This window comes from Mesocricetus auratus, unplaced genomic scaffold (genome assembly GCF_017639785.1).
Source record: "Mesocricetus auratus isolate SY011 unplaced genomic scaffold, BCM_Maur_2.0 Super-Scaffold_4256, whole genome shotgun sequence".
Classification (NCBI taxonomy): domain Eukaryota; kingdom Metazoa; phylum Chordata; class Mammalia; order Rodentia; family Cricetidae; genus Mesocricetus; species Mesocricetus auratus.
Window position 1 is genome coordinate 63,638,675 of NW_024429182.1, and position 20,466 is coordinate 63,659,140.

The 20,466-nt window shown below is 46.7% G+C and overlaps 1 long non-coding RNA gene across 1 annotated transcript; it reads right to left on the reverse strand.

The window, feature by feature from the left end:
• Positions 1-10,697: 10,697 nt before the first annotated feature.
• LOC121134557 lies at positions 10,698-20,077 on the reverse strand. The gene is made up of 2 exons (XR_005871651.1): positions 19,895-20,077; positions 10,698-11,372 (listed from the first exon to the last, which is right to left on the reverse strand). It is a non-coding gene; the product is annotated as an uncharacterized LOC121134557 (long non-coding RNA).
• Positions 20,078-20,466: the final 389 nt, after the last annotated feature.

The window sequence follows — 20,466 nt, forward strand, 5'->3', positions numbered from 1 at the left end:
ATGTAATTGTGTGTTCCTTCCACCCCAATATGGCTGATTTATATGCACAAAAAAACCAAGTTTTTCTCCAAGAAGAAACACTAAGGTTACATGTTGGCATGCTGTCAGATAGCCTCTTGAATTCTTGACACCCCTCATAAAGGTTCTGCTGGCTTATACATTTGCAAAGATTAACACCAAGCCCAACTGCTTTGTTTTTTTTTAATTGCTCCCTCTAAATGAGAGTGAGAGGAGGAAGACTATTGAAAAATCTTGGCCACAGAATTCTACAAGTCCAAGTTAAAGGATACATGGGAGATACCCAGAAAGCAATATCAACAGTCACCACCAACTACACAGGACTGGGAACCCTCACTTCAGCCATGAGTGCTTCTTTCAGTGTTCTGAGATGCCAGGAATGCTGCTGGGGAAGGCAAGAGCCCTTTCTGAATATTTGAAAAGATCAACATCTGAATACATATTAAAGATAAAGTCTAAATGATGCAGAAGAGGCAGAAAAACACCAGCCTAACTTCACAAGGGTGCTGGGCCCTGGTCCCTAAGGAAGGGAACAAAGCCCTGGGGACACATGAGCTAAATGAATATGTTCTTCTTGCATCCAAATATGCATGGCTCTAAATGGCAGGGCATTTTATTGAAAGAAAAAAATATAAATCTCTCAAGCCAGCAGAAGCTGGTGGAGGGGAGGATAACCCAAATCTAACACCAGAACTTTCAGATAAATATTCCCCAGTCTTCAGACAGCTGTCTTCTGTGTATCTGGGAGGTTGGAAACCACTGTTGGGCTCATTCCTAACATTGTGATTGTGACACTTCCTTATGTCTTTCTCATCTCTGTTCCCTGAGGAATGACGGAAAAAAAACAAGGAGGAAAAATAATGCAAAAACATGACCACGGAATTCTAAAAGTCCCTGATTACAAGACACATGGATAACTCCCAGAAAGCCATATCAACAATTACCACCAACTATTTTAAATGCCCAGAACCAGCTGTGGGCATGGGACAGGTGCAACAGTAGAGCAGGAACTGGCTAATACCCAAGCACCATGGCATGGGTGGTCTCCTGGGATCTGCCAGGCTTCACACCCACACAAGCCAAATCGAAGAGCAGCTAAAAGCAAGTTATCTCTGAGCTAGCTGCCATTCTCAAGACAGGTAACAAGTTCTTTCACTTACTTAGTTTATGCATTTATTTGTTTATTCATGTGTTTGTTTATTGCGTGGGGGGTGGGCACGCACATGCACACAGGGGTGGAAGTCAGAGGACAACTTGCTGGCCGCAGTTCTTTCCTCTATCACGTGGGTCTCAGGGAACAAACTTGGGTTGTGAGGCTTGGTGTCACCTGCCTTTATTAGCTGAGGCATCTCTCTGGCCTGAGCCTCTCATGTCTTCACCTCTCTGCCCCTCTGCTTTCCTGCCCTGTCGCCTTCAGCACACAGACCGCTCAGGACCCAGGAAACCTAAACAGGCACTACCTCTCCTCTGTCCGTCTATTTCTCAGCACACTCGGCTCGGCTGACTTCTGTTCACTTCCCGAGAATTTCAGAGAGCGTAACTGGCCATTGGAGGATTAGTCTACCAAAGGACTGCCTGGCCTTGGATGATACTTAGGAATGGAAGCCACTCTCAAGGTGACTCAAGGAGGCCCACTGGCATAAGGGAGCCCTTGACAGTCTGTCAGCATAAGTCGCCTCTCTGTCTTGACCTGAAAGTCAGAGTGTGTCAAGAATGCCTGGCACTCTGAAGAATTACCAGGTTGGGGGTATGGGTCTGTTGGTTTAAGGCTTGCCTGGCATGCAAGAGGCCCTGAGCTACAGCCTGTTGTGTTTTGAATGAGAAATGGCCTCCACAGGCTCATGTGTTTGAGCACATGACCTCTAGCTAGTGGTATTGGTTAGGAGGTTGTGGAACCTCTAGGAGGTGGAGCTTCACTGGAGGAATTAGGTCACTGTGTCTTGAGGCTTTACACCGTCCAACCCTACTTCCTGTTGGTGCTCTACTTCCTGAATACAGATGCGCTATGACCCACTCAGCCTCTAGGGCCTGCTGCCATATCTTCTCCAACATAAAGGAATGATGCCAGGAGGAACCCTTTCTCACTTAAGTGCCTTCTTGTCAGGTGGGCGGCTCTTGCAGTGAGGAGATTAACTAGGACAGAGCCTGCACACTGCATACAACGGGTGTGGTGGTGTGCTCCTGTAATCCCAGTACTCCTGACATGAAGTTCAAGATCAGCCTTGGTTACACTGCAAGTTTGAGGCCAGCCTGGGGGTTCACAAAAACCTGTCTCAAAGAATTGAAAAAAATGTATTATAAAAATAATTATTTTCTTCTGCAGTCATAAACGAACCCACTGCTATATGAGTATATTAAAAAAGAAAAATGGAGTGAATAAATTCAGCCTAAATATTCATGTGCAGGCTCCTGCTCTCTGGCCAGTCGTCACCACTTCCTATGGACTCCACTAACATGGGACCCTGCCGGCCTTCTAAAGACTAACTAACTTGGGAAGCAAAGGTTAGCCTCACATTGTTATAAAAAGGGCCCGGGGTTCTGCAGAGCCATCCTTAGGAATCTCCTGTGGAGCAAGTGTGGACATGCCTTTCTCAGTCTGTGAGCAGGAGCTGTAGGATGACCAGCTGCTCACAGAAGTGTGTCCTATTGGCCTCTCCACCTTATACCAGCTCGATGACCTTATACCAGCTCCATGTGGCGACTGGAGACTGGACAGTTCACCCTGGCTTTGTGCAGAGAAAAATACCACTTACTTGTGTACCAGGGGAACTTCATGGTATGCTTTCAGACAAAGGAACCATTTAAGAGAGTCTACTCCAGCATCACAGCACATAACTCCAAACTCCAGTATGAGGCTGGCCCCTCAGCCTCTGCCTAAGGAGATCCCCCTTCTCTTCTGATTTTGGCAAATAAAACAGGCAGGTGAAATGGTGTGTTCCAATTTTACCATAATACATGGTTTTTCACAGACTCTTAGGAATGCAGAAAGGAAGCAGATTTTTGTCTTTCTAATTACTCTTGCCATAATGACTATAGTTTGGGGCATATTATCCTGATTTCTGTTCATTGCTTACTTAACTTTTTAAAACTAAAGTGCAATTGTATTCCACATACCATTTTACAACCAGGCTTCCTTACTTTGAAATATAACCTGAACAGTGCTCTTCCAAGTCTATGGGAGGATGGAGAGCCATGGCTTCCTGAATGGACCCAAAGTGCCTCTGGCCTACATTCTGATAAACAATGCTGGGAGGAACTCCTCCTGGATGAATCTGTGTCCACACATGACTGTGTCTCTAGGGTAAACAAAGAAGGAAAATGCAAATAGAGCACTTTCATTTAGCTGGCTTGCATTCTGTTTAGTTAGAAAGGAAATGAATTTAGAAAATAGATGGATAAAGGCTAAAGAAAGAGTCCAATCAGTAAAGTAACATCCCAATCAGTAGCATTCTTGTCCATGCATGAGAACCTGAGTTCAATCCCCACAACCCACACAAAAAGCTAGGCATTACGTCATGCTTGTGATCCCCGAGCTGGGGAGGTAGAGACAGGCAGATCCCTGGAGCTCACTATACTCTAAATTGATAGCTCCTAAGGAATCACATCGGAGGTTATTTTCTGGACTACACATACACACACACACACACACACACACACACACACACACACACACGCACGCACGCATGCATGCATGTACACCTACATATGTGCACACACATACAAAGAAGTATAAAAATAAATTGCAACTTGATGTAGCAAACTGTCCCCTATTCTTCAGATCCTGCTCCCATCTGAACTCCTTGGTTTGGCCTCTGCCTTCTTCAGATCACCTTGAGCCACACATGGCCAATACTTCTGCTTCTCAACATGACCTCTGCAGGTACCACAGCAACAGTGCCCTCTGGGCACCTCCATGGCTCAGAGCCCCTGTCTCCTGCACCAGGAAAGAAGGAACACAGCACTAGACAGGAAGAATCACAGGGGCCAGTTGCCACTGCCTACCCAGGGTCACCTTTCCCTAAAATCTGGGAATTCCATTCCCTGATCTGCACTCATTGTCCTTAGAGGAACAGAATCTAATTACTTTTTACTGGGTTCCCTATCTTAAGGAATCATCACCTCTTAATATCACTACAATGGCAGCCAAGTTTCCAGCCCCCAAACCTTTAGACAATAGACTCAAACCACATAAACCACGATGGTCACCTACATACACCGTGTGGCAGACAGCACTCCACCACCACAGAACATGGGGACATTCAGATTTAAATCTGAATGAGGCCTTGAGATTAAAATTCAATTCCAAGGTTGGGCTAGCCACATTCCACACACAGTCACATTTTTGGATAGGACAGAAGGAAACCCTAGTTAATATGCGCAGGCTCCTGGCCGGCTCTGCCACCACCCTGAAACACACCATCATCTCTCTCCTGAGCCCTAGCCCCATGTCTGAGAAGCCTGGGAGCTCAGTTCTCATTTTACTACATGGCAAATTTGTAAGAATCACTCCTCTTAATATGTTGGGTAATTCTTCTCCTGAACCATTTCATTGGCTCTTAGACAATAGATACAATATAATAAACCAGTTGCCCTTGGCTGGCCTGATGGTAGATACTAATTACCTAGTTTGTTTGCTAAAGGAAACCTTCTTCCAAATGCTGAAATCCCTGGAGACTGCCCTTATTGGTCATCCCTGTCTAATGAGTTTCTGGAACCATCACCTGGGTGCTTTGTCCCTCTGACACCTCATGAAGCCTCATAATATCTAGACTTGCTCCTCAGACACTCAGCTACAGCTATAGCTGGAATAACTAGGAAGGGGTGAATACCATCAGCCTCCATCAAACTCTGCAGAGAACCCTTGTTGAAGCGAGTCTCTCACAGCAGGGTGCGGACTATGAAACCTGGGAAGGAGAGCCAACCACATGCATGAAGTCAAATAGGACTTAGCATACTAAGTGTTCTAACGCATATCCAGAGGAAGAGAAGTGACTAGAAATGGAAGCAAGCCAACAACTGCCATGTAGTAATTCCTATTCACATGGAGCTTGGTGTTTATGTGAGGAGCTAACAGGGCTGGAGTTGGAGTTCCGAGGGTAAACAAAGAGAAAGGAGAAGGTGCAAGAAGAGACAGAGGCAGCAAAATCCATTCCAGCCCCTGTATACCCCAGCTTGCCTGAGCGCCATGCTATTCTCCATACATGCACTGACCCCTTCAAAACCAACTCAGTCTGAACTCTGTCAACCACAAATGTGACTATCAAGACACCTTATCCGGGTTCCTCTGGGATATTTGCCCTGGATGGAGGAAGTTTTAACCCAGAGAAGCAGTGAGGAATCTTATGTAAGTGGGCCTGTCACATGCAGTTAGCAATGACCCCAGAAACTGACGAGAATTACCAAAGGGGCTGAAGAGATAGCTCATCAGTAAGAACATGCCCTGCCCTTACAGAGGCCCCAAATTCCATTTTCAGCATCCATGCTGGGCAGCTCATGATTGCCTGTAACTTTAAGGGATTGGGTTCCCACTTCAGGTCTCCAGAGGAACCTGCACTCACTCACACATACTGACACATAGACATATAAACGCGCGTAGTTTCAATTTTTTTCAATTAAAAAAAGCTAGCATTTCTATGAGTCTTGAGGAGAGGATGGAGTAATCCCAAGGGCCAGAGAAGAAAGGAAGATAGCATGAATTGGCACCACCAAAGCAAAGACCCATGTAGACCTCCACTTGCCACAAAGTACTCAGTGACCAGAAGGGCTGAGCAGAAGTCTGAGGGAGAGCTGTGCATAATTTCCAAAGGTGATCTCGGTGCATTTGGGCATGTGGGGGTCTTTAAGAGATTAAATATAATGCATAGCTGGTGGCAGAGTTGCACAACTATGCTCCCGGGGCCTTCCCAGGGAAGAACCAGATGTTGCTAGAGCCCAGAGGACAGTAATTCTGGGCAGAGCTCAGACAGCATGGAGTCATCTAGAAAGATTACATCTCACTGTATGTTTGAGCTGGACCTGTGCCCTCCTGGAGAAGAAAGCCCAAGAGATTAGTGATGTCACAAAACACAGAGAATGGTCCTAATCCCTCTTCCCAAACCTCTGCCCCTGCCTAGGCCGTGTCACCACCTCCCTGTGCTAGGATGGGATGCTTCCCCATTTGTAAATAGCACCTCAGACCTCTGCACTTCACATGCTGCATAGCACTGTGTCCAGGGTTGACATTCTAGATGACACTGGCATCCTCACACAAGTCTGAAAGGACCTTTTCTCCAAGACACTTTCCAATGGGACATAAAGCACCTTGGTCACACCCGCTGACTCCACAGTTGATGTCCACACTGAAAACTAGCTCAGACATTCCTCATACTCCTTCCTGAGTGGAGCATAAACAGCGCTTGGGTTCATTCTACCACAGGAAATAAATCTCCTCTCTGGTGCTAGAGGGAGAGGGATCCATTAGGTTTAAGAAAAATACAAAATGGTGGAGATTGTCTTTGGGCCACAAATAACATCATCTTAATTTCTGAAGATCATGAAGTCTGCAGACAATTAGTTTTCAGGGGACTGCCTTCCTTACACTGCATTTCCTAGAAGAGCTAGGAAAGACCTCCTGACTGACTAGGGAAAGAAAAGGACTCACACTGCAAAGGCACCAACTCTGATCCCTGGCAGTGCACAGTATCCCCACCCAACTGTGGGCTGCCACTCCTTTGTATTTGATGTCTTGCCCAAGCACAAATCCATACAGAATTAGTTGTGCTTTCTGATGTTAGAACTTTTGGCATTCATATTCCTTCCAAAGATACCCCACCCTCTACCCTGAGTGCCCAGACAGAGGGACTGGAGTCTCTAGGAACTGCCCTTGCCTAGTGACTGCTGAAGCTACTAGTTTCTTCTCAGAAATCAGCCAGCCCCCAAAGGGACAGCTTAACAAACACCAGCAAAAATGAGTGGAAGGGCTCTTTCTCATCCCTCTGCAAAGAAACATTATTGAACACACACACACACACATACACACACTTGCACACACACATACGTGCACATCACATCACACAGGTTCACTTGATCTTTTGGCATGGTGTCATCACAGGGATAGGGCTATAGCTCAGTGGGTAGAGCACTTGCCTCGTATGCACAAAAACTTGGGCTTTGCCTAGAACTTTATAATCTAACCTGCAAGTTCAGTACTCTGGAGGTGGAAGCAGGAGTGTCAAAAGTTCAAAATCAGCCTGGACTACATAGCCAAGTTCAAGAACAGCCTGGGTTATATGAAAACCCTGCCAAAGGAAAGAAGGGGAAGAGAGGTAGGGTGGAGGGATGGAAAAAAGGAGAGAAGGAGGAAAAGAGAAAGAGAGAGAGAATATGAATGGACCACGATTGCGCCCTCAGGCCCTGGTCCCTTACTGGAACTAGTCTTACCTTTACCTTTAGATATCCAGTCTTAACTATGTATTTACTGAAGAATAGCCCATTAACAGACTGGCCACATTAATGACCAGTCATCTATAGAGGTACCCAGAAAGCATCCTCTAAGATCTGAACAAGGATTATTCCTATGTATCATTCAAACTCTAAATTTAGGGGCAGGGCTCGAACTTGTGTTACGCCTAAGGGTAAATCATACAGGAGGATTTGTTTTATTAATCCTAAATCTGGGATAAATTAACAAGACAAAAATTTTCTAGAGATAATGGCAATTTTTCCTTATTTTGAAGGAATGGGAAAACCATGGCGTCCTTTGAGCAAATGGGTGAGTGTGTGGAAGGACCAGCAAAGGAGGCAGCCTGGGCAAAGGCAGGATGAGGTAGGAAGATGCTCCCTGCCCCTTGCAGGAGCAAGTGTGAGCTCCTAGGTCATGCAGCCCAAAAAGCCTGAAGAAGTCCTCATCAGAGATTCCGCCCTCCTGGGCTAGCACTGCTAAAGAAAGCCAGAGTTATGGGGAGGAAATACAGCTGAGGTGGGAGCCAGGTGGCCAGAGACCTGTAGTGAGTGGGATTTAGCGGCAGTGACATGGATGGATTGAGGGTCTTTGGCAGCTCAAGTCCCTCTTGTCTGGCTTGAGCCTTATCAAGTGTGTCTCCCTCTACATGTAGGGTCAGCAGCAGAGGGCAGAGGGTGAGCAGACATGCAGAAACCTCTATCCCACGTAGGCTGTTTGTTTCAGGGTTATCTGTCGGGGATGACATCACCCTCAGGGAAGAGTCCCCTTCAGAGCAGACCACATTGAGCCTTAGTATTTGGAGCTTACTTGCTTCCTTACTCTCTTCCAGCCAACGTCAACATCCAAGGGACCTTAGGGGGTCGAGCTTACATTCAGTGGCCATCCCGTTCTCTAAGATGAAGGGTGGCCTTGCCATGTGGCTGGAGTAGAGTTATGTGGGCAGGAGTTACAGTGACAAAGCTGGGAGTGGTGTATGGACTGGAGGATGAGGGATCAATGGGACCCCCCTTGATCCTGCCTCCACCCTCACATGTGCCGATGCCCCTTCCCACCACCTCCACAATGCATCTCTCAGGCGTGTGCATGCCAGGACTCAGCAGTCATCGTGGAGAGCATTTAGATTAAGCTTCCTTACACAGTAAATGTTCTTAAAGTGCACCCCTCACCTGTTTCTACCATTAGATAAAAGAGAACACAAGTTGCAAAGCAAACTAAAGGTCATTTTCAGCCACAGCCCAGCTACATATCCCAAGTACAGCCTGCTTTATGAATCCCAGCTGCCAACGATTGGAAGGCGGATAGAATTACATACTCAGGCCTGGAAGGAGCCTGGCCCCGTTAGTCCAAGCCCTAATTAGAGCGATGAGAACACTGCGGCCCCCAGAAGGGGCGTGACCTGCCCAAGGTGAGTGGGGAGGACTGGGAGACAGCAGAGGGCCCTGCTCCCCTGGCCCCTGCAGGCTGCTCCATGTCTGATTAACTCGTAGCTGAAGGCGGAGCTGTTTCCCAGACACCTGACAAAAGTCGTTTTCAGCAAAGGGTTCTATTTAGTCCTTACACATGACCTGTGTATTTTCTCTCCTGGAATTTGATACCTCGGGAAACCTGCCAAGCTCTAGTCACTAGGGAGGGTGAGTATGTAAAATGGGGAAAGGAAACTCAGAGCAGGAAGGTGCTGGCAAATGGTTACAGGCTGGATGGATTTCTCGCCCTGCACTGGGGCCTGGCCCCTTATGCTGTGCACAGACCCAGGCTGCAGTCTGCAGGGTTTGCACACCCCATGTCGGACTCTTGACTAGCCCTGCTAAAGCAGTTCCTCTGCCATCACCGGGGACCGTTGCCTTTGCCCTCCCCGCTGGCAGCCTCAGTAGCTATTTCTCATGTTGTTTAATTGTTGTTCAAGAAGCAAATTTTCCAAACTCATCAATCAGTAAGCCTGTGTCCAGAGTGATATTAACAGCAATTATCATTGTCAAGGCTCTTTAATTTTTTTCTGAAAGATGGCTTAATCTATTACTGTGACGGATCAGGACAGAGGCCACTTATCACTCCTGAAAACTGCATGACACGTGTACAATAACAGTAAGATGTAAGGCAAGGCTTCAGCTCTGATTTACAGCCTGTCTTGCCCCCAGCTCTCATTTGTCCCTTCCTTTGTTCTTTCTACAAACGCTCCCTGGTGTGCCTCATGGGTGCTGAGCACAGAGAGCAAAGTGACCATGACAGTCTGTACTCTCCCAAGCTCACCAACAAATTGTAACAAGTAGGATGCTACAAATGCAGGTTCTGAGTCATCTGAGGCTCTAAGATCAAGAATCTACACCCTATCACATCACCGTGCATTCCCCTAGTAACAGTTATTTTCTGCATAGACCCTCCTACAAGACTTGAGCTCTGCATGGGTGCTGTCCAAGGCAGAGACAACAGATACAAAATTCAGGGAGGGTGCTCATTGTGGAGGGGACAGCTTGCTCCAGGGGAAATGGAACTTGACCATCTTTGTGAGCGCAAATGTGTATGTGGTGTGTGTGTGTGTGTGTGTGAGAGAGAGAGAGAGAGAGAGAGAGAGAGAGAGAGAGAGAGAGAGAGAGTGTGTGTGTGTGTATGCATCTATGAATGCACATGGTGGCCCAGTGTTGACTTTGGGCATCTTTCTTGAGCACTCTCCACTTACACATTGAGGTGAGTTCTCTCACTTGAACCCAGAGCTCACAACTCAGCTAGTTTGGCCTCTTGCATGCCTGCCTAGCATTTACATGAGTGCTGGGAATCCACACTATGCTCCTCATGCTTACATGGCAAGCACTTTACCAGTTAAGCTATCTCCTTATCCTCTACGTTGAGTCATCTTGAAAGACTAAGAGAAGTTGCTGAGCAGAAACAACACTAGTACCAGGAGTGTAGACAGAGGGAAACAGCAGAGTCTGATGAAAACACCCTGTGAGATGTGATCCAAAGAGCTCAGAACAAGAAGGCAAGATGTATCCCCCTCAGCCTGGACTGCAGGTACTGCATGCATGCATCAGGCTGCTGAGAGGGCATAAAGAGTTGGCACATTGGTCCTGTTAGATGACTGCTATGGGGTGAAGGGAGATGGGGGAGGGAGATGCCCAGAGGTGCTCTGCTCAGCATGGCTTCCCCATATGCTATCATCTCTGCTCCCTCACTTCCCACTCCGCCTCTAGGTCTGATAGTCTCCTCAGCAAATATTTCCATCAGAAAATAGAACGCTCATAGAGCCATTGCTATGACTGAGTTTATTTAGCAGGGTCCAGCCCCAAACTTAAAACCCAAGGAGAGCACTAATTGAGCCCCAGCACAGGGCCCAGCAGGGTTTGAGCTGGAGCCCAACCCTGCACAACCTTCTGAGGTCCCCCCCAACCTCCCCCGAGCCAGTTAATTTATTCCACAGACAATCTTCTCCCAGTCCAGAGGGAATCCAGCCTCCTGGAGGTCCTCGTAGCGGAGGATTTATCAAACCAGAGTATATGCACGGTATGAACATCAGATCCATTATCTAAGCTGTTGGTTTTAGTCGAAATGTCAAGAAATGATTTAGTATAAAATCCGTCACAAAAGCATTTATGAAAAAATCCTTTCCTGCTCTTCATCTACAAACATTTACTGCCCTGCATACAAATGTCAGCAGTTCAGCCTAATATACTTCTTCATCTATTTACTGTTCATTCCTTCTGGATAAAAGCCAAAAAAATGATGTCCCTAGGGGCTAGTGCATAGTGCAAACCAGAGAAAACGCCTCACTGCCTGATGTCATCCGAGACATCTGACGGGGCACGGGGGAGGGGGGTACACTTTGACAACAAGTCACAGCATGAAGGTCATGTCTTCTTCAGGGAGTCAAGTCCTCTTGGTGTGGAAGTTGCACTTACAGATGGAGATGACTGGAACTTTCCTGAGAAAAATAAATAAATTAAATGAGAATATGACGGGTAAGGAGATCCAAGTATGTCCAGCATGCCTTTGAGCAAATGTGTAAGAAAAGAAATCAACATGCTAGTTCCTGTCTCAGCTCACAGGCTCCAGATGACCTCATCAAAGGGTCTGGTCCATGAGCATCATGGGATGAACTCATCTCAAGTCCACCTTGTCTCCATGAGTCCAGTTCCCATGGCATCATGGAACCCTGGCATGGGGGAAGGGGTTATACACCGGGACTCCTCCCTCCCTTCACTATGAGAAAACAGAAAGAATCTGAGCAGTGTGCCGAGGTCAAACAGCTGGCTGGTGACAGAAACAGACCCAGAACCTTGAATTCATGGTTTTAGATTAAATGGATGTCATTTGGCCCTGCTGGAGGGAAACAAGAAGGGATTCCAACAGCAGAGAGAGCAGCCAAAATAAGCAAACAAATATAGGCCAGTGGAGCTCAGGGGGAGCTTGGATTTCAGAGCCTCCACCGTGAGCATCGCAAACCACATTTCACCTCCAAGTGACCCTCATCTGCTTTCTATCTCCCAAATCTACCCACGACACGTCATCCTTACAACGGGATATCGATGCCTTCATTATGGGACTCGAGTACTCTAAATTGGCAAGGCAAACATCCAGCTGTTAAGCACGCTCCAAAGAGGAGTGGGTCACTCACAGCATGCAAGCAGGCTGGGCGGGCTGTCCAGATCATATTATCCATGGAGCTTTGGCTTTTGTGTGAACATACTCTTAGGGCCAGCTTTGGAAGTGCAACAGTGAAAGGGTGAGCTTCAGCATCTACATTTGGAATATCTCTTGTTCTTGATTTGAGCAACTACCCCAAAGTGCAAGCCACCTCACCCTAAGCTTCTGAAACAGGAAGACGGGAGCACTGTGCATTCAATCATCTGAGTGCCCTTATGAGAGGTGTGTGGAGCTACGTGAGCAAAGAATTTTAAGACAATGGGATAGGGGACACATCATGTCCCTGGCCCAGAGAGCTTCCTTGAGATCCCTGCAGATGAATGGGGAAGGGAAGAGGAGGAAGGTCTAGGGTGGAGAGGAAAGCAGGAAACATGCACATCCAAGTAGGAGAAAACCCAGAACCCACTTCCTCCCCACCAGCCCCTATGTTCCTCCCTCACCAGTTATCTGAGTTTCTTATTTTCCTTCTCTTCTTGTCCTCAGTCATGAAAGCACTGCTGGTAACAGCATGGACAGACACAACAATAGAGTCACCATGGCTGATTGCAAGAAAACCTAATAGTCATTGAACACACTCTGTCTTGTGCAGGACTCTTTGCAGTAGGAGTTTACTTGGTGTTCCCAAGTAACCCTAGGAAGCACTCACAAGTTGGCCATGCCTCTCCTGCATGACACTTGTGCTATCCCATGCTTCTTCACGCTGCTTGGTCTCTGATGTCTGTCTCCACAGCCAAACCACAAGCTCAAACAGCCAGAGCCCATCTATTCTGTTCATAGCTACAGCCCAATGACCAGAAAATTCCACCTTAGAGGAGGAAAACTGAACCTCTGAAAAGCGCCAGTCAAAGTCAACCCAATCAGGACCAAACTACAGCAAAGCCAACAGCCACGCATTCACCCATTCCATACACCATCCCAGAGCCAACGTGCCACAGGCTGTCCCCCTGGTACCCTAGCCTGTACTGCATGGAAAAAAAAAGAGAAGCAAATCCTAGTTCCAATAATGGATGAGAGTCCTACCCTCCCAGGTCTGTCGTGGTTGAGAGCCCCACCCTCCCTGCCAGGTCTGCTCAGCATATAAGACATCCAGACTTAATGCCATCCCCTGCCGCTATGACTCCTGCTGCTTCTAGCCCATCTCCTCTAGACTGAGGCATCTTGCCAGGTCTGCCACAGCTCTCACTCACGTGGGGTGTTCATAGCATGAAGTACATCAGCACCACTTAAAAGGAGAAAGCTCAATTATTTAACTCTACCTAGATTTAGTTCAAATATGAGAGTTACAGTGTACATCCGAGACTTCTGGGAAATTGATTTTTCTGCTTAAGATCATTTCTTAGGGTTTAGCATGAAAATCAAATTGAGTGCAAACTGATCTCTTAGTAGATACTGAGACGTGTTTCCTTATTCTAAAGACCAGCTGAGGTGAGAGCCCTGTCTCCTCCCTAGTACCTGCCATGCGCGATTTCTAGTTTGTGCAAAACCGAGGACCCAAGACCCATTGTTACTGTGCTGCTTCAGCCTGATGAGAAATGGCCAAAGGGCTGAGAAGGACATGAAGCACCCAGTGTCTATCTCCACTGAACATCACTGGAGCTGGGAGGGTGGGATGAGGGGGCAAGCAACTTGTTTTCTATTTCTCAGCGATTGCCCAGTGGCTTCCAGCATCCCTGCCTGAAAGCAAATCAGTAGCTGAGAAGGGCCTTAAACTTCGCAGTAGAAAAAAAATGCTGTCATTTGGGAAAGCACCGTGCCAGAAAGGTGAGCCTGAGGCTCATCCCAGTGTCTGCAATTGCATGAGCTGATCATTTCAGGGAAAGACTATCTGCATAAACTGTGTGTCCGGCTCCTCAGAGGAGAAAGGCCCTATATTATTGTGCTGTCAAAGAAGTTCTAAAAAGATGGCCGCTTAGGAAATGGACTTCATGAGCTTCAGATGGAAAATCTCTGTGAGTTCTTAAGGAAGAAGGGCCATCATTGCATCATGGAGAGAGTCCCCATTCCACTCTGCTCAGAGTCCTTCATGGTGGGGTTTCCTGTGGGGAAAGCAGTATCCATGTGAGTTAGGTGCAGGCTAGAGGATCAAAGTTGCTCAAAGGCATCATGAGACAAGGTAGATCCTGCCAGCTAGGAAGAGGACTCTGAAGAGAGAATCTGATGGGGATGGAGTCCCATAGTTACACAAGGCCACTCAGTCCAGGAGCTGCTTCTCAAGACCTGAAGGTTTTCCATCTGTGAGAAGAAGCTTGTGATCCCTGTCCCATGTGGGATAAACACAGGGTGTGTCCCTGAGAAGACGCCCATCAAATAACTATGGTTATTTATGTCATTATTAATGTGCAACACAGTGCCTGGCAGATGAAAAGGACAGAAGGAAACAACCCAGCTCCCTGCCCTCCACCTGTGTTCGCCCCCATGTCTGATCCCATCAAACAGCCCAGTTAAGGCTCTAGGTAATGGATATGAGGACCTTGATCTAGGAATTTAAACATAAAGTCAGTGTTCAGGGATAATGTTCCCATAATTGTCACTCATCAAACTGAGGCAATGTGGACATGCACCGAGCTGCTCTTAGAGCAACCTTAACCAACAGAACTTTCTACAGTATCAAAGAGAGTCTGTGCTGAAACCCATGCAGCAGTCACCAGCCATTAGTGGCCTCTGAGCACTTGAAATCTGTTGAGTGCCACTAAGACAATACAAATTTTAATTTCCTTTAATTAGGTAGTTTAGGAGAATGATTGACCATTGATCCATTCTTTAGAGTCCATTTAGATAGCCACATGTATCTAGATGCTGGATTGGATATCATAGCTCTAGCAGGAGCCAGGATCTGGTATGGTGAACTGTTGGGTCTGAGACAATGTGGGTAGCAGAGGCACCATGGCCCAACACCCACCCCCTACCCCCACCACTCATTTGTTTCTCTGTTTCCTGTTTCTTCCTTCCCACAAGAGGTAGGGCTAGGCTAGCTTGAACTTCTACACAAAGAAGTCTTTGGAGATAGCAGACCACAGTCTTTGTCACAAGACCTGAAGGGCATCAAGGTTGCAGACAAAGTAACTGATGCCTAGACTGTCCTCCTCCTACTTTCTCTGGGCTGTCTGTCTGTCCCCCAGGCAAGTTCTCTAGACTTCACCCTTATGACGACTATTCCTCCTGAGCCCTCCCTATGGTCTCAGAGGCTCACAATAGGTTAGACTAGAGACAACTTTACTCACCACAGTGCCTCTGAGGGGAGCACTCTCACATGCTGAGAAAACACTCACATAAGGTAATTCGGGTGAGCGGGTGAGACAGCAAAAAGCAAGCTCGAGTGACCAGGGAGGTAGGAGGCTGCTTGTAGCCCTTTCTTAGACAGAGCGCTGGACCTTAAGTGTCTCCTAACAAGGCCAACCAGACGCCATTATCTGACTCACAATGATTATGTGTTATCAATTGTTCTGGTGACTGCATTTTGCTATAAGGGGAAAATGAGGACAAGTCTGTGTACAGAAGCCACTCATTCATGAATGGAAGAGCTGGCATGTCTATTAATTGCCTGTATTACCCACAAAAATTCACCCGATTCCAGACCTAGGACTAAGATCTCAATGAGAACTGGTTAGGGTCTATGCAGAGACAAGCAGGAGAAGAGGAGGTCACACTGCACCCAGTGTGACCTAATCTAACAGGTAGTGTCCTCATAAGAGGAGAGAACATTGGACAGAGGCTGGTAGGCAGTGATTGAGGCAGAGACTGCAGCAAAGTGGCTGGAGTAGGGGATAGATGCCATTGACAACTGATCACCAGCAACACTAGAAATTGAGAGCATAAGACAGAGGACATGTGTCCCAGCAGCAACTAGAGGCTCAGACCTCTGGACTCTGGAGCTGTGGCTCAGAGACCCCCATGATTTTAGCCATCTCAGTTCAGGTTCAGGTCAGTTTGTTCCAGCAGTCACCAAAAAGCACTACACTGACCTCAGAGGCCACCAGCTGGTCCTGGCTTGCAGGCCTCTACTTGTTTACTCTCTAGGACTTGGCACTGGCCAACATGGGAGAGGTTGTCACTGAATTCTGTGGGTTAGAGAGGAATATATGTGTAAGGACAGCCATTTGGATTCTGTAGGAAACTGCATGGGGCAAAGAGACACATGGGACATCTCTGCATTGTGACGTCTGTGTCTGTCTTTGAGCACCATCTTCAGAAAGTCCCTCCCTGGCACCTATACGTACCTTCACTTCTCCTGCTGCCCCTCAGCTCCTCCCCCGAGTCTAAGCATAGTCTACCAAGCCACCAAGTGGGGTATTTGGTCTAGATTTGTTTCTATGTCTTAGTTTATGTCCAGAATTTATTTAACACTTCATTTTTAGTTTTTGTTTTCCCACTAGCTGAAACTTGTAACTGAATCATCCTAACACATCATCAACTTTTGCAGCCTACTTGAAGCAAATTTTTTTTACAATGTCAGGGATTGGTCCTTACCCCTGGGTGACCCTGGGAGAGGGGCTGGGAACATGACAAAGAATGCCTGATTGTGTTTCTTTCCAGGCAGAGATTTTACAGATATACTCAAGGTCACTGATCAGTTGATTCTAATATAAAGAGTCTATGTGGGTCTGATCTGATCAGAACAGCCCCTCAAAACAAGGGGCTCTCCTAGGCTAGAATCAGAAGACATGAGACAGGTGGTAATAAGATTGTGGCTTGCTGAGAACAGCCCCTACTGAAAGCCATTAGGAAGGGGACTGCAGCCCCACCCCGTGTAAAACTGAGGTCTGAGAACAACCCAACAAGATACGGAAGTTGCCTCCACACCCAGATGAGAGCCCAACCCTGCTAACACCTTGACTTTGGCCTCGTTAAATCCTAAGTAAGTGTAGAGAAAATGTACTGAGTTCCTAAATTCAGCTGGACATCATGAATGCAAATTGCTTTAAACTGCAGAACTGAAGGCAATTTGTTACACAGTAAGAAAAACTAATAGGAGTCTAATATTATATAAGAAGTCCCGAATTCATAGAGAAGGGAGTCATTCCCTGCAGAAGAACATCAAGAGAGAGTTGAGGGCAGCTGATAGGGCCCAAAATAGCATGAAAAACCACTTGGGCAAACAACAGCCCAATGAAAAATGTGGGAACTGTCTGCTTTTCTACAGCCCACAAACTAAGAATGCTTACAACATTTGTAAATGGTTGAAACAATTAAAAGAAGGATAATATTTCATGACACGTGAAATTTCATATATGAAATTCAAATCTCAGTGTCCATAAATAAAGTTTTGTAGGAACACAGGCATGTTCATTTATCAAATGTTGCTGATGGAGGCTCTCTCTTGCCAGCATTTGAATTGAGTGGTTGTAGCTGAGACGGCAGCAGTAGTGAAGCGAATGAGCCCGAGGGACTTGCTCTTTTAGTCTGCTTCCTTTTCTTTTTAAAGACAGGATCTCATGTAGCTAAGGCTCTTCTCCTGTACAACCTTGCTTTACAGCTCAAGATGGCCTACAAGTCCTGATCATCTTGCTGCTGTATGTGTCCCCATGCTTGGCTTCCATCTGGCTCTTTACAGAAAAGGCTATCCCCCTGCAACCCTGTGTTCTGACATCTAAAGAAGCTCCCAAATATCACCGAAGTTCGGCGACACCACCAGCCCTTTATGTACACAGGACAGAGCGGTTTTCTGAGTGGACAACATTATGGATGTCATAGCAAACTGAGTCAGGGAGCCCCTAATATTTTCCTGTGCCATGTATAGTTCAGTCAGGTAAGTAATTCATATATGTTCACACACATCATCATCATCATTTTTTTATTTTATGTGTATATGTATATGCCTGTGTATGTGTATGTGTATGTATACCATGTGCGTGTTTGTACCCAAGGAGGCCAGAAGGGGGTGTCAGAGTCTGGATTCTGGGGAATTAATCCCAGTCTTCTGTAAGAGCAACAAGTGGTCTTAACTGCTCATCTGCCTCTCTAGTCCCCACATCTACCCTGCTGTACTACAGAAAACAAAAGGAATTTTGTGGTGTCCAAAACATAAATTATTTTTAAATTAGAAATGGTACTAGAAAAGAACACAACAGGACCTGATGTTTTGATTTTGTAGAACTGTATTCTTTTGTTGTTTATTCACTCATTATCCGGGAGACTGTTTTTGTTTTTGTTTTTATTTGTTTTGAGGCAGGGTCTCATATAACCCAGGCTGGCACTGAACTTGCAATGTAGCCTGAACTGACCTTGAACTCCTGATTCACCTTCTAAGTGCTGAGATCACAAGCATGTGCCACCACACCTGGCATTTTGGAACTTTGGCATCATACAAGGACAACCCAAAAGTCACTTCATACAAAAGATCCCATAGCTATTTGTTGGGAGCAAGAGCCCAAGAAGGAGAGGGGACCTCAGCAGAGCCCCAGATACCTAAGAGTCCACCAAAGAAACAACTGAGCAGGAAGGAGAGGGGACCTCAGCAGAGCCCCAGATACCTAAGAGTCCACCAAAGAAACAACTGAGCAGGAATGAGCACCTTAAAAAAAATGAAACTCTTTTCCAAGGGACTTAAGGAAGTCCAAGCCTCACTTCTTAAAACCCCTTATTTTCATCATTTGACCATTACCCTGGTATTGCCGAACAAAATACCCACGGGTCAGACCAGCCAGAGAGATAGGTCAGAAGTTATTTTCTTCTGTAAAGAGGCAGAAGACATTTTTAAAAAACCAGTCCAAAGAAGGAGGAGAAAGAAGTCGTGCAGAGAGGCAACACATACAGAGATGTGCTTCGCGCAAATTTTCAAATGGCTTGGTGACAGCTCTGAGAACCTGTCTGGGGATAATTTTATGGAAAAGCAGTCACAATGATATCAATTAGGAGAGCAAGAAGGATGCCTGCTCTGTCATTTCAGTGGGAGAATGGCTGTTGATTTTCCTTGGCATGCTCCCTCATAGGCACTTTGAAGGTCTCTCAGCTGAGAAGGGAAATCCACACAGTGACAGGTTCCCCACATGTTCCTCCCAGCAGTTACAACTCCATCTTTCATCCTCTACTAAGTGGGACACCCAGAACACGTGTCAGTGCCTGCTGTGCCTCCCCCAAGTCTCCCTGGAGATCCCTAAGCACAGCCCAGAATCCCTTTTCTTTTCCTCGGCTTCCTCATCCATACGGTGGGAATGAAGCCTAACCTTGCCTTCTTCTCTGAGCTTGGCCAAAGGAAGGCTGGCAAACCAGACTGAGGCACAAATCAGGAAGGTCCCATGGGTCTCTGAGTTGCTACGGAAAGGCAAGTTAGGTTAGAGAGCACTTCTGTGTGCTACAGTCACTCACAGTCACTGAAAATACATTTGTTACATGAAAGGTGGGGGCTTAGTGTAGTTCTCATACAGCCAGACCAAGAATTTTTTCTAGCCACCAGTACCCAAGGAAAAAGTGAACCATCAAGAACCTGACTCTACAGCTATATCAAATCAGAAAACACCCACAAATCAAGAAAGTTACACTGGCATATTCCCCAAGAGAGAACAAGGTAGAATTTTTCTGGGGGGACAAATGTGCTTCTCAGGCCCATTAGTGCTAGAAGGCCTGCCTATGGTCTTCGCTTCTTGTAGCAGTATTCAGGCTTGCCGGCAAATTGAAACTCTTACTGGCAAAAGCCAGAGTCTTCACTGGTAAGTGCTATTGTGAACTTGTGGGGGCTAATAAGCTATGAATAGAGATGTTTTAAATGTATTAAACATCGGTTCCCCCCTCCTTTTTTGTTCCCCAAGATTACACTGACAGAGCCTTCCTTAAACATTATTTGAATAAAGCCTCATTACTCACAGTCCAAAGAAGTTCATTAGGAAGAGATGGCTTTGGAAAGGAATCAAGAAGCTTGCCTTTCTTCTCAGCAGTGAATTACATTAGCTACTTCCCAGTTATTTAAACCTTGAAATAAAAGATGTAAACGCCGCAGTGACATCTTAAGATCATTGCGGAGGCCGGTCTTGCATGCACAAAAATGCCCAGCTGGTCTACAGATAAAACAGATTGATAATTAGTTGCAAAATGTAACATTTCATCAAGAATATTTTGAATAATCCAATTTATCTTTGTCAGATATGCAGCACATATTTTTCTGGGGAGCAGCTTTGTTCTTTAACATAATATTATAATTTCAGGCTGCTAATGAAGGCGCCCGCCGGCCGGCCCGGCCTTGATGTGTGGCGTGGCAGGGAGCGCACCGCGGCCCGGGGACCGGTGCGCCTGTGCGCACCGCGCCCCGCTGCCGCCACCTGCCCGCTGCAGTGTGGGCTGCGAGCTGCGGGCCTGGGGCCGCGGGCGATCAAAGGGCCGGCGGGCAGCGGGGAGGGCGCCCCTGGCGGGCAGAGCGCGCGGTGGCGGGCGGGGGGCTC